Below are 12,284 nucleotides of genomic sequence, written 5' to 3'. Positions count from 1 at the left end.
ATTTTTATTAACAACAGTGTTTATTAATCAGTTACTCAAACTTCATACTGATATTTAGTTTGTACTTTTCCATCAGACCCAAAACTAATTTGCTCTGCCTTAGAATATCTTTAATATGAAGCCATTACATTATCTTTCAGCAGCCACTTTCATAATCAACTCTTCTTTTGATATGCACACCATGATTTTTCTTCTTCCCCTGATGTAACTATCAAGCATTATGGATGCTTGTGTTTCTCTTCCACTCAGAGGGACAGATGGCAGCACGCTTTCTCTTCATGCCTGTATTTCCAGCAGCTCTGGAAAATGAGCTCTGCATGCCCATTGCTGCAGTTTCATGCTTTCCCCACTACATAGAAGCAATTGAGCACCAGGAAATTATCTAATCCTATTCCATTGTTCTTGCAGGAGTTATCACATTCCATTGGTCTATTACTGATGGGAAAATAGTCAACTCTGTCTTTAATAAAATAATGAAGAAGGAAATGTTACATTAAATATAAAGTTGACTTATAATATCAGAACTTCTATCTGGCCTGGTATGATTTATTCCGACTGGCAACGGTTCTTCAAGGTCAAATAAGGGTGTTTTCCATCTCTGCGACATTAGATCCTTTAAAAAATAATAATAATGGAATTGCCTGGAATTGAACCTGCAATCTTCTGCATGCAGGGAAGGCAGCATCATTCAGTGATAAGGAAGGGGATGTAGGTCAATGGTAGCGCACCATCTTTGCATGCAAAATTTTCCATGCTAAATCCCAGCAACTCCAAGTAGGTCTGGCAAAGACCTTTGTCTGAAACCCTGATATGACTGAAAGATTATCTCTCCACTGTGATAGAGCCCCTTCTCTATATTCCAAAAAGAAGCAGAAAAGAGTTGTTTCTGATGAAAATTAAGTATCAACATATTCTGAAAGCCATATCATGAGGGGCGGAACTATAATTGGGCAGACACGTCCCAGGAACACGTGCTGCTCTTCCTCACCCCATCTCAGGGGCTACCTGACTGGCTTCCTCGCTGGCCAGACACTCCTGCTGCTACACTCACCTGTGCTCTTCCCGCCTGCCACTGCACTCCTTACAGCTGGGGATGGACAGCATGGTGCATGCTGAGGAGAATCTCAGAGCATACCACGCTGCCAATCCCCAGCAGTGTGCAGTGCTGTGCTCCTGCAGCCATGTTCCAACTGCTTGGGATGGACCCTGAGATGGTTAGGAATGAGGGTTCACATGCACCCTGTGTCATTGGGGCTCATGCACGCTCTCCATTCCCAGCTCCCTGAGGTCAGAGCTGCCTGGAGCATGGGTAGTAGAAGTGTGCTGCTAGTGGTAGGGAGCACGGGACACCAAAGCCCGCTCTGCCACTGAGGCCTGAAATGAGTTTAGAAGGTTTCAAGGTGGGGGGGGGACAATCGATGTGCTTGTATATACACATTCCTTACTTGACAACTGCAGTTGCAGCATCAAGAACCATCATAGATCGACTACTACAGGTAGAAGTTACATATCAGCTCAAGATGGAGCCTTTTGAATGGACACTGTTCCAAACATTTGGTTGCAAATCAGTGAAACATTAATACAGGAATAATATATATCAACCATCTCATGGCTGTATATTCAGTGGATGTATATATCACTCTATGCTTCTCTCTCCCCTCACCCCCAAAGAATATGCTGGGAATTTTTAAAATATAAAACACTATAACAAAAGTGTGTTTATTCATATCTAAATAATAAAAGCCCAAACTACACAACAATACTATAGGCTCACAGTTCCCCCACATCTGCATAGCATATATTTGGATAAAAATTATGGGATGGGGCATCATGATCTTTGTGTTTCCCCACGGCACCTCTGTTAGAAATCACCTACTGTTGCTTGTGGGTGGCAGGAAATGGTTAAGGGAGTGATGCCATGACATAGTCCTTTCCATTCCTTTGCACAGAGGAAGATACAGGTTGATGGTGCATACCAGTTAATCTGTAAAATATAGGTTGGGGAAAGTAAAATACTGTTACTTTAAGGAAGTTAAGAAAAGTGTGGATTTGCTTAGGCATATGTTTGTGCTACCAAAACACCACAGCAATTAATCTTGGCGAGGAACACTCTAGATCCAAAACACACAGGGGGAAGCTTTCTCCAATGTGGTTCTGTCCCTTTAAATGCATGAGCTCCAGAGATGTGGCATCCCTGTTGCCAAGCAGTGGCTGTCTCCTTTCTCCCCCTGCCACTGCTTGGCAACAGGGATGCTGCATCTCTGGAGCTCATGCATGTAGAGTGTTCCTTGCCAAGGTTAATTGCTGTGGTGTTATTTCCACAAACAGAGCCCTGGTAGCACACACATTTCAGTCACCCTTGTTTCCCCCATCCTTCCATCATAAGAATGGTGATAGTGGTGTGGTGTTAATGTTAAGACATGAAAATAACCGCTGATAACTTGGCAAAGAGGCACCTTTTAACTTGGTGATTCTCCTTTTTTAGCAGGGGGAGAGTAACTGGCCCTATCCACCCCCAGCACAGTAACTCCAGTGACTGTTGCTGGTGTCTATCTTATGTTTCTTTTTAGATTGTGAGCCCTTTGGGGACAGGGAGCCATCTTATTTATTTATTATTTCTCTGTGTAAACCGCCCTGAGACATTTTTGGAAGGGCGGTATAGAAACCGAATAAATATATCAAATAAATAAAATGTGCACGTGCAACAGCCCTTTTCATTGTCTCCCAAATTGAATTTGGATCCCACAGGGGAATGCCCCATTCCAGGGGAACACAGTGCCTTTGCTGATGGCCAGGGCAAAACCCATAATGAGCACACCTGGCAACATGTAGAGGGAAAGCTTTCATAACCTATCATTAACCTTTTAAAGTGGGAAGAGAGGGGCCCAGTCCTCTCTTACTGGGGGAGGGAGGGAGAGGAACCCCAAGTCCCTTCCTCCCAAGCTGGGGAAGTTTATTTCTCAGTTCTTTCCCCAGGGAGATTAAAAGAGGACCCCAACAAGGGGAACACAGGGATCCTCACAGCCAGAAGTGACAAGCCATTCTTCTGGATGTTTAAGGCCAACACGGCAAGCGGGTTTCTCCTAGGAAGAGTCCATTTGCTGGTTGTAGGCTCACCTCTAATGTTGGGGATTGGGTTATCAATGGAATCGCTACCACTGGGAGGCCCCAAACAACACTTTTAAATGCAGCTATCACAGACTACAAGCAGAACCCACCCATCCCCTGGATGCATACAATGCAGGTAACTACTCCTGCTTAAAAGTGACAGTTCCATTAGCTTTTCCAGGCAGTTAGCAGTTCTCAGAAACACCAGCAGCAACTAATTTGCATCAGATCTGCCCTTGGGTCTAGGAGCAGCTGCACGGACACCACACACCAACAGTTATCAGGCGGCACCATCCCTTCTTGCACCAATCTAGCCAACAGGCCACCACCCACCCATTCCCATTTCTCAGGTACTGTTCAGTGTCCCAACCCCATAACTATTTGAAAGTGTCCCTTTCCATCCTCCCAGAGTCAATTATTCTGTTTGTGCATGACCCATCTGGTTCCATAGTTCTTGCTAGGGAAGTGGTGCAAGGAAAGGGTTAAAATGACTTCGCCCTGCTGAGGACAGGCGATCAATGCCAGAAAGGCATGATTGCACTGGGCACGCTCTCTCCAACATTGTGGCCAACTCTAAGGCATGCACATGTGTGCGTACTCACACGTTTTTTGATGTCCACTCAGTTAATTTTAGATCCTGCTCAGGTTGAATCAGGAAGGCCCCATTCTTAATGCATGTGCACACACTGCCTTGATACTGTCACCCAGAACAAAATTAATTCTGCACACAGATGAAAAAAAATTAGAGAGAGCACTGATTGTGGCCAATGGTTGCAGGTTCACTAGCGTGCTGACACCATGACCAAAGCGTGGTGACTCGAGTGGAATGTCACTTGCTGGGATGCAGCCTGGGCAGATGAAAAAGGGAGGGTTTCTTCTGCCCAGAAGCCGCAGGCTTTGAAACTGTAGTTGAACAATTGTCTGTGGCATGATTCCGAGCTTCAAAGATTAAACACAGCTTCATCTACCCAAGGTTTCATGCTATGTCCAAAGGGGGCCCTAGTCTTTGACCTCCACATTCTCTCATATAGAGCATATTTTCACTAGCAATTATTTTGTCAAATAATACGTTTTTGATGCTTCATATCTTTCTTCATCACCCCTGCTTTCCCTACATCTCAACAACTGAATTACATAAGGGATTTGGAGCAAGGTTAATATAGGTCTTCTGTTCTAGTGCAGAGCTACTGGATTCAGTATGTTGGTGTGACTTGTAGTCACTTCCAACTTTGCAGGTCCCCCCCCCCCACTTTTTAGAAAAGGGTCTAAGTTCAAGCAGTCATTAAGTGTATGCTCCAATGATTACCAGAATGACAACCCTGTCATACTAGAAAGTGAGCGACAATAGTTGCTATGGGTTTTCTCGCTCACCTAATCGGATTTCTTCAGAGTCTGTATAATTATTGTCATTAGGCTGAGCTTCAAATGGCATGACAGATTTATTTAAAAGCTAAAAATAATGTCCAACAGCAGATCATTCTCCTGCTATTTCCCCCCCAATTCCTTTCCTTTCAAAGTATCTGTGCAGAGACAATCAGGGAACATTACTATACAATTGTTCAGGAATCTGTGTGATATTTTGGAAACAGGCTGGTTGACCTAGTTCCGAGTTATAGCATAGAAAAGAAAGATTTCTCAGGGAGGATGTGAGAATCCACCTCCTTTTGCAATTGTTCTTGCCACATCCCTTCAGGCAGGAGGTGAAAATGTGGGAGGAGCATGTGCTTCTTTGCACTAATAAAAAACTAGAGATTTGCATCCAACCATTTATCTGGTAAATTGGTACAGGTTGAGCTCATTCTCTGTGAGGGTTCCAATCTTGTCTGAAACCATGGATAACGAGGCATTGCGGCAATGGGAATCGGGGGGTGGGGGGTGGAGTTAGGTTCCTGGAGATGAAAAAAAGAGCAAAAAAGCCACGAATGTAAAAAATAATCGAAATAAATACCCTACTTTGACTGCAGAACCACACTGTGCTCTGGAGTTTTCCAGCTGTCCAGCAATGCTCACCACCAAAAAAAACCCACCATTTTCCCATGAAAAATAATGTGAATTTTTTTACCCAAGGAAGAGCCACACAATGTCTCTGCTAAGAAAACCTTTGGCCAAAAATGACCTTGGAGGTCATTTTCAGCCACCCAGGAACCACGAACACACAGTTTTAACTCTTCTGTTACCTCATATACCGAGGTTGGGTGCACATAGCCCAACCACAGATACGTGAAACTGCAGGTGCAGGGGCCATAGATGATGAGGTCCACCTGTAGTAGCAGTAGTGAAGCCCAATGCAACCCACTGCTTTGAATTCCCTGAAAGAATTTCCAGCATCAAATATGAACTTTCTGTATCGAAACACTGAAATTCATCTGCCAAAATATGGAACTCCTGAAAAAATCTTTATGGTTCAAGGTGAGGATGCAGGAATTGTGGGTCACTTCTTCTCAGCCTCAAACCAAATGAGGCTTCAATTTTCTGCATTATTTAGCTATATGTTTATTTGAGATAAGCTCCTTTGAACTCATAGCACATAATTGCTAGTAAAATTCATAGGATTAGATTGCAAGAAGTTGTATAACAAATAAATAACTTGTTGTGTTAGCTGCCCCATAACAATTGTTCTCATAACAATTCCTATAACAATTGTTCTTTATGGCTCACAACATAAAACAATAGAACAGTTTGTGGGTATGGCTTGGCAGCAGTACATGTGAAAAGGGTCTTGATGTCTTAATGAACAAGAGTATGAGCCAGCAGTGTGTTCCATTCTATTTTGTGCTGGTCAGACCTCTCTTGGAATACTGTACAATATCAAGACTAACAGAGTGCAGTGATGCTGCGTGTGTACTCCAGAGGACAGTTTTCATATCCCCTCTGTTCTGAAGCCAACAGTGACTCCTCAAAATATGTCCCTGACAGTTGTGCATTCCTTAAGGACATATTTTCAGAATGAATGGTGAAAATCACCCATCTCTTGAAGTATGCACTGCATATTTACTGCACACACACTTAACTAATTAATCTGGATGTCAGCCACTGTGTCTAGCTCTGGACACCATATTTAGAGGACAACACTAATAACTTGGAAATGGTTCAACGGAAGGCAACAAAGATGGTAAGGTTTGGCAGTCAAGATTTGGCAGTTTAACCAATGAGGTCAAATGAGCTGGGTATGTTTAAGCTGGTTACAGAACAGGTATGTTTGGTAAGCTTGTGCACCACCAAACAATTTAGATTCTGATCCAAATTGACAGTGGAACTGCCAAGAGAGGCCATGACAGCCCCTCCCAACTGTCAGGTTAGGTCAGAAATTCAACAACCCTGTTGTAGCCTTTCTGCCCTTGCTGTTGCTGTCATTTCCTTCTCTTTGTCCTCCTCCTCCTCCTCCTTTAACCGTGCCTGGAGGCAGGCTGCATTGCTTCATCTTTGTCCAGAGAGAGCACGCATAAGCAAGGAACTGCTTTCCACAGTTTTGATTTAAAGGAATGGGTTTCTCTCTTTCTAAGTCCTGTGAGTTGCACTGATGCTTCTGGGATTGGTGCTTTTTAAAAATGATGCTGCAGTTATGGAGTTCCACCATTTCACAACACAGGGCAAGTTGAACCTGACACAACACACAGCTCTAACACAACGCACAATTTAGATATGTTTAGAGAAGAATAAGGGAAGACGTGATAGCCATCTTCAAATATCTGAAGATCTGTGTCATAGAAAAAGGAGTGGATTTGTTCTCAGTTGCTCTGAAGGACAGGACTGGAGCCAATGTTCTGAAATAATGAGAAGCAAATGCAGGCTAGATGTTAGGAGGAACTATATCCTCCTCCTCCTCCTCCTCCGTGACATGCCTGAGAAGACAGGGCTGTGATAATTTCATGCAGGTGGTTGCTGGAAAAGAAGCAGCAGCACAACTCCTCCTCTTCATCCTATGCAAAGTGGAAGGATAACACTATTGAAGGCTGTTAAGCATACACAGGTCCATAGGAAAGGTTGCCACTTAACAGGAGAGTGAGGAATTAAGACAGTACCTGCAAACAAGGCTGTGAAAGCAGCATGGATCTCTACAGTCTATTTTCTTCTTGTTTGCACACTACACAAAATTTTGGAATACTTCTCTATTATGATCAGTTAACATTCTTCTCTGTATTCCTGCCTCCTCCGCTCTCACCCCCTAACACCTTTAGAGTAAGTTTTTCTACTTTGGAAATGTTCAAATATTAAGGAACTTGCAGGAAGCTGTGAGTAAGAAACAAATATGTCAGAATGGTGTTAGACTCTAATCTGTACAGTATCTCATCCTGTTACTGGATTTGACAAGTACTAAATTAACAAAAGGACAAACATTTAAAAGAAAACCCAGAAGAATGTTATGTTGTTATGCATGTTTCATTATTATTCTTCTAAATAATATTACTTTTCTTTGTAAATCACTTTGAAAACTTTGTTAAAAGGTGGTATATAAATATTTGTAGCAGTAAGTAGTGTACATGGCATTTTTTGAAGAACAAATGGCACTTGGATGCTGTCAAAACTGGCACTGCCTCTCCCATTACAAAAGATAGATAGTTGTCTTATTTGCACTTTAGCCACTTTTGAACCTCTCTGTTTCTCTTCATGTACAACATTCAGAGATTCATTTGATTCTCATCAGGCATTAAAACAGAATAGTGACTATTCAGTAAGGTGGATTTGCAGTTTATTCTCCCTGTGATTTTTTAAATCACTTTTTGTTCAAATTTTTTAATTTGAACAAAAGTGATCTGAATGACATTTTTTGTTGTTTACCCATCAGTTTTTTCATGGAGTTGTACACATTTGGCAATGACTTTTTAAAAAGTCATTGGAGACTTTCCTTTCCAAGTTCCTTGGAGATGTCTCCTTGTTCACAATTAATGAGCATAATATTCTGGCACCATAATTGTGTCCCTAGCACTTTGGCTCCTTAGATTCCACTGCAACAGTCTAGTTTACAGAGCTCTTAAGGAGGAGAAGGGAAGGCAGAGAGAGAGAGTACTGCAAGTATTTTGTTTGTTATTTCTCTGTGTTAACCATTTTTACACAGAGCCATTTTTGGAAGGGTGGTATAGAAATCAAATGAGTGAGTGAATGAATGAATGAATGAAGCACAGGGAGGAAAAGAAGAGCAGCAATGCCTGGAATTAGCTTTGACATCCTAAGGAGATTCCAGACATATGCATACACAATGCCTCACCCTCAACATGGCTAAAGTAAATATATACTATATGGTGAGGCCGTCATTGACCAGGCAAAGCCATTTGTGTAGATTGCATTTATTTAACTTTAACTTTAACTTTAAATTTGAATTGCATGTATTTAACTAATTTATTAAACTTCTGTAGATTGCATTTATTAACTTAAAGAAATTCAATATATGTAGTAGAATATTTTATTAATGTGCTTGGAAAAGGGAAGTAAAAGAACAATTTGAAATGTATAGGATTTCAACTCCAAACATTATTCATTTTATTCAATAATTACCATATATGGTAAATTTAAATTGTAGTAAATTTGAATGTGAGGAAGATCTGCTTCTCTTGGACATGTCATTTTGGAATTATTGATCTGATTATTGAGTGTTAAAATCTGTTGAGAATAACAACAGTTAAAATATGGTGATTATATCCAGAATTTGTTCTAGAGGTGTTTTATTTTAAACAGCCCTTTCCCCCAGTATATTCCAGTGTAAAAAGCAGTACATTCAACTAATTTAAGTGGCAGGATTGTTCTTGCAGAATTTAGTACTGGAGGTATGAAATTCTGGAAGTATGAAAACTGGAAGTATGAAATTGAGAATTTCTTCTAAAACAAACAAACAAAAACCTTTCATCAAGCATATTCCAGTGTAAAAAGTAGTGCATTCAGCTAATTGTAGGAAAATTTGGTATCTGAAGGTCATCAGGAAGTATGAGTTTATTTATATAAATATATAAATATAAAAAGTTGATTGGGTCTCACTCACTCAATGACATGAAATTCCCAGGTCAAACCATGAAAGATAGAAACATACTGTTTAGTGGATACATAAAGACCTCACCCACACTACAAGAAAAGTCTAAATCCCCATAAAAATTCATTACTTGCCCATAAAATGTGGAAATATTCTCCCATTGGAAAATAATGGGAAATGATGCCTTCTGACAAACTTTGGCTGTTTTCTTGGGTACTTTTACATACAGGAAGTTTGGACTTTCACAGAATGATGAAGAAACTAACAAGCTATATTTTTTCAGTTCAGTTAATTTCTATCTGTGTCAGATTTCCACAAAACACACTTAAGAAATCAAACAACATAGCCAGCGTGGTGTAGTGGTTAGAGTGCTGAACTAGGACCGGGGAGACCTGAGTTTAAATCCCCATTCAGCCATGAAACTAGCTGGGTGACTCTGGGCCAGTCACTTCTCTCTCAGCCTAACCTACTTCACAGGGTTGTTGTGAAAGAGAAACTCAAGTATGTAGTACACTGCTCTGAACTCTTTGGAGGAAGAGCAGGATATAAATGTAATAATAATAATAATAATAATAATAATAATAATAATAATAATAATAATATTCCAGTCGAATAAGAGACGTTTCGACCAAAGCATAGAAGGAGAAACTGCAAGAAACCTAGAAACACCAAATAAAGAAGAAACAGTGCAATTCTGGGGGAAATTATGGGACAATCCAATAGATTATAATAAAAAAGCAGGCTGGATGAAAGAGGTCAAAAAATGTAACCAACAAATGCAAGTTCTAATAATAACACCAGAATTAATAAGTGAAAGAGCAAAGAAAATTAAAAATTGGACTGTGCCAGGCGATGATGAACTGCATGGCTTTTGGCTTAAACACCTAACAAGCCTTCATAAACAACTATCAAAACAGATCAATCACATTTTGCAAGGAGATGATATTGAACAATGGCTAACAACTGGGAAAACTCATCTCATCATGAAAGACCCAGCAAAAGGTGCAGTTCCAAGTAATTATAGACCAATAACCTGCCTGCCAACCATGTTCAAATTATTAACTGGAATAATAGCAGATGAGGTCATGCAACACTTATTAACTAACAAACAGCTTCCAGTTGAACAGAAAGGAAATTGCCCGAACACCAGAGGCACAAAAGACCAGCTGCTGCTTGACAAAATGATTTTGGAAAATTACAAGAGAAGAAAAACCAATCTAAGTGTTGCATGGATTGACTACAAGAAAGCCTTTGATTCATTGCCTCACACATGGATACTAAAATGTTTAGAAACAATTGGTGTCAACAAAAACATTCAGATATTTATAAAAAAGCAATGAGCATGTGGAGTACACAGTTAACAATCAATGGCGAGACACTTGGACAGGTTAGCATTAGAAGAGGCATTTTCCAAGGGGACTGACTATCCTCTCTGTTGTTTGTAATCGCCATGATCCCACTTTCACAAATACTAAACAAAACAGGCCTCGGATACCAAACATCTAAAACATCAAGTCAAATCAACCATCTGCTGTACATGGACGATCTGAAGTTGTATGGAAAGTCACAGTCAGAAATCAAATCACTGCTAAACACTGTCTGTATATTCAGTAGCGATATAGCAATGGAGTTTGGACTAGACAAGTGTGCTGCATTAATAATAAACAGAGGGAAAATAAGAAAAACAGAAGGAATAGAACTACCCAATGGAAGCAAGATCAATAACCTGGAAGAGAAAGAACATTACAAATACTTGGGCATTCTCCAGGCTGATAACATTGCACACACTGAAGTTAAAAGAAAAATTGGAAGTGAATACATCAGGAGAGTTAGAAAAATCCTCAAGTCCAAACTCAATGGCGGGAACACCATACAAGCCATAAACGCCTGGGCTATACCTGTTATCAGATACACTGCAGGAATAATAGACTGGACCCAGGCAGAGCTAGAGACGCTAGATCGTAAGACCAGGAAAATAACGACCATCAGTCATGCTCTGCACCCCCGCAGTGATGTCGATAGGCTATAACTCCCTCGCAGCTCAGGTGGAAGAGGAATGCTGCAAGTCCATCAAACAGTAGAGGAGGAGAAAAGAGGCCTTGCAGAATATATCAAGGACAGTGAAGAAGCACTTCACATGGTCAATAATGCGAAACTATTCAATACCAATGAAACAAAGCAGGCCTACAAGAAAGAACAAGTCAAGAACCAAGCAGAAAAATGGAAAAATAAGCCCCTGCATGGTCAATATTTGCACCATATACAGGTGAAACTCGGAAAATTAGAATATCGTGCAAAAGTCCCTTAATTTCAGTAATGCAAATTAAAAGGTGAAACTGATATATGAGACAGATGCATTACATGCAAAGCGAGATAAGTCAAGCCTTAATTTGTTCTAATTGTGATGATCATGGCGTACAGCTCATGAAAACCCCAAATCCACAATCTCAGAAAATTAGAATATTATATGGAACCAAGAAGACAAGGATTGAAGAATAGAACACTATCGGACCTCTGAAAAATATAAGCATGCATATGTATTCAGTACTTGGTTTGGGCCCCTTTTGCAGCAATTACTGCCTCAATGCGGCGTGGCATGGATGCTATCAGCCTGTGGCACTGATGAGGTATTATGGAAGACCAGGATGCTTCATTAGCGGCCTTCAGCAATGCTGCATTGTTTGGTCTCATGTTTCTCATCCTTCTCTTGGCAATGCCCCATAGATTCTCTATGGGGTCAGTTCAGGCAAGTTTGCTGGCCAATCAAGCACAGTACACTGTATACTTTTCAGAGGTCCGATATTGTTCTATTCTTCAATCCTTGTTTTATTGGTTCCATTTAATATTCTAGTTTTCTGAGATTGTGGATTTGGGGTTTTCATGAGCTGTACGCCATGATCATCACAATTATAACAAATTAAGGCTTGACTTATCTCGCTTTGCATGTAATGCGTCTGTCTCATATATCAGTTTCACCTTTTAATTTGCATTACTGAAATTAATGGACTTTTGCACGATATTCTAATTTTCTGAGTTTCACCTGTAAGTGGAAAATCAGACATCACCAAGACCTGGCAATGGCTTAAGAATGGCAACTGGAAGAAAGAAACAGAGGGTTTAATACTGGCTGCACAAGAACAGGCACTAAGAACAAATGCAATAAGAGAAAAAGTCAAAAAAATCCACCACAAACAGCAAGTGCCGCCTTTGTAAA

The 12,284-nt window shown here is 40.6% G+C and overlaps 1 protein-coding gene across 4 annotated transcripts in view; it reads left to right on the top strand.

Moving 5' to 3' along the window:
• Positions 1–12,284, top strand: part of HS3ST5 (heparan sulfate-glucosamine 3-sulfotransferase 5) — a 263,739-nt gene that overhangs the window by 165,198 nt on the left and 86,257 nt on the right. The window lies entirely within an intron of this gene.

The sequence above is a fragment of the Hemicordylus capensis genome, chromosome 1 (assembly GCF_027244095.1).
Source record: "Hemicordylus capensis ecotype Gifberg chromosome 1, rHemCap1.1.pri, whole genome shotgun sequence".
Classification (NCBI taxonomy): Eukaryota; Metazoa; Chordata; class Lepidosauria; order Squamata; family Cordylidae; genus Hemicordylus; species Hemicordylus capensis.
This window is presented reverse-complemented; position numbering and strand designations above follow the sequence as displayed.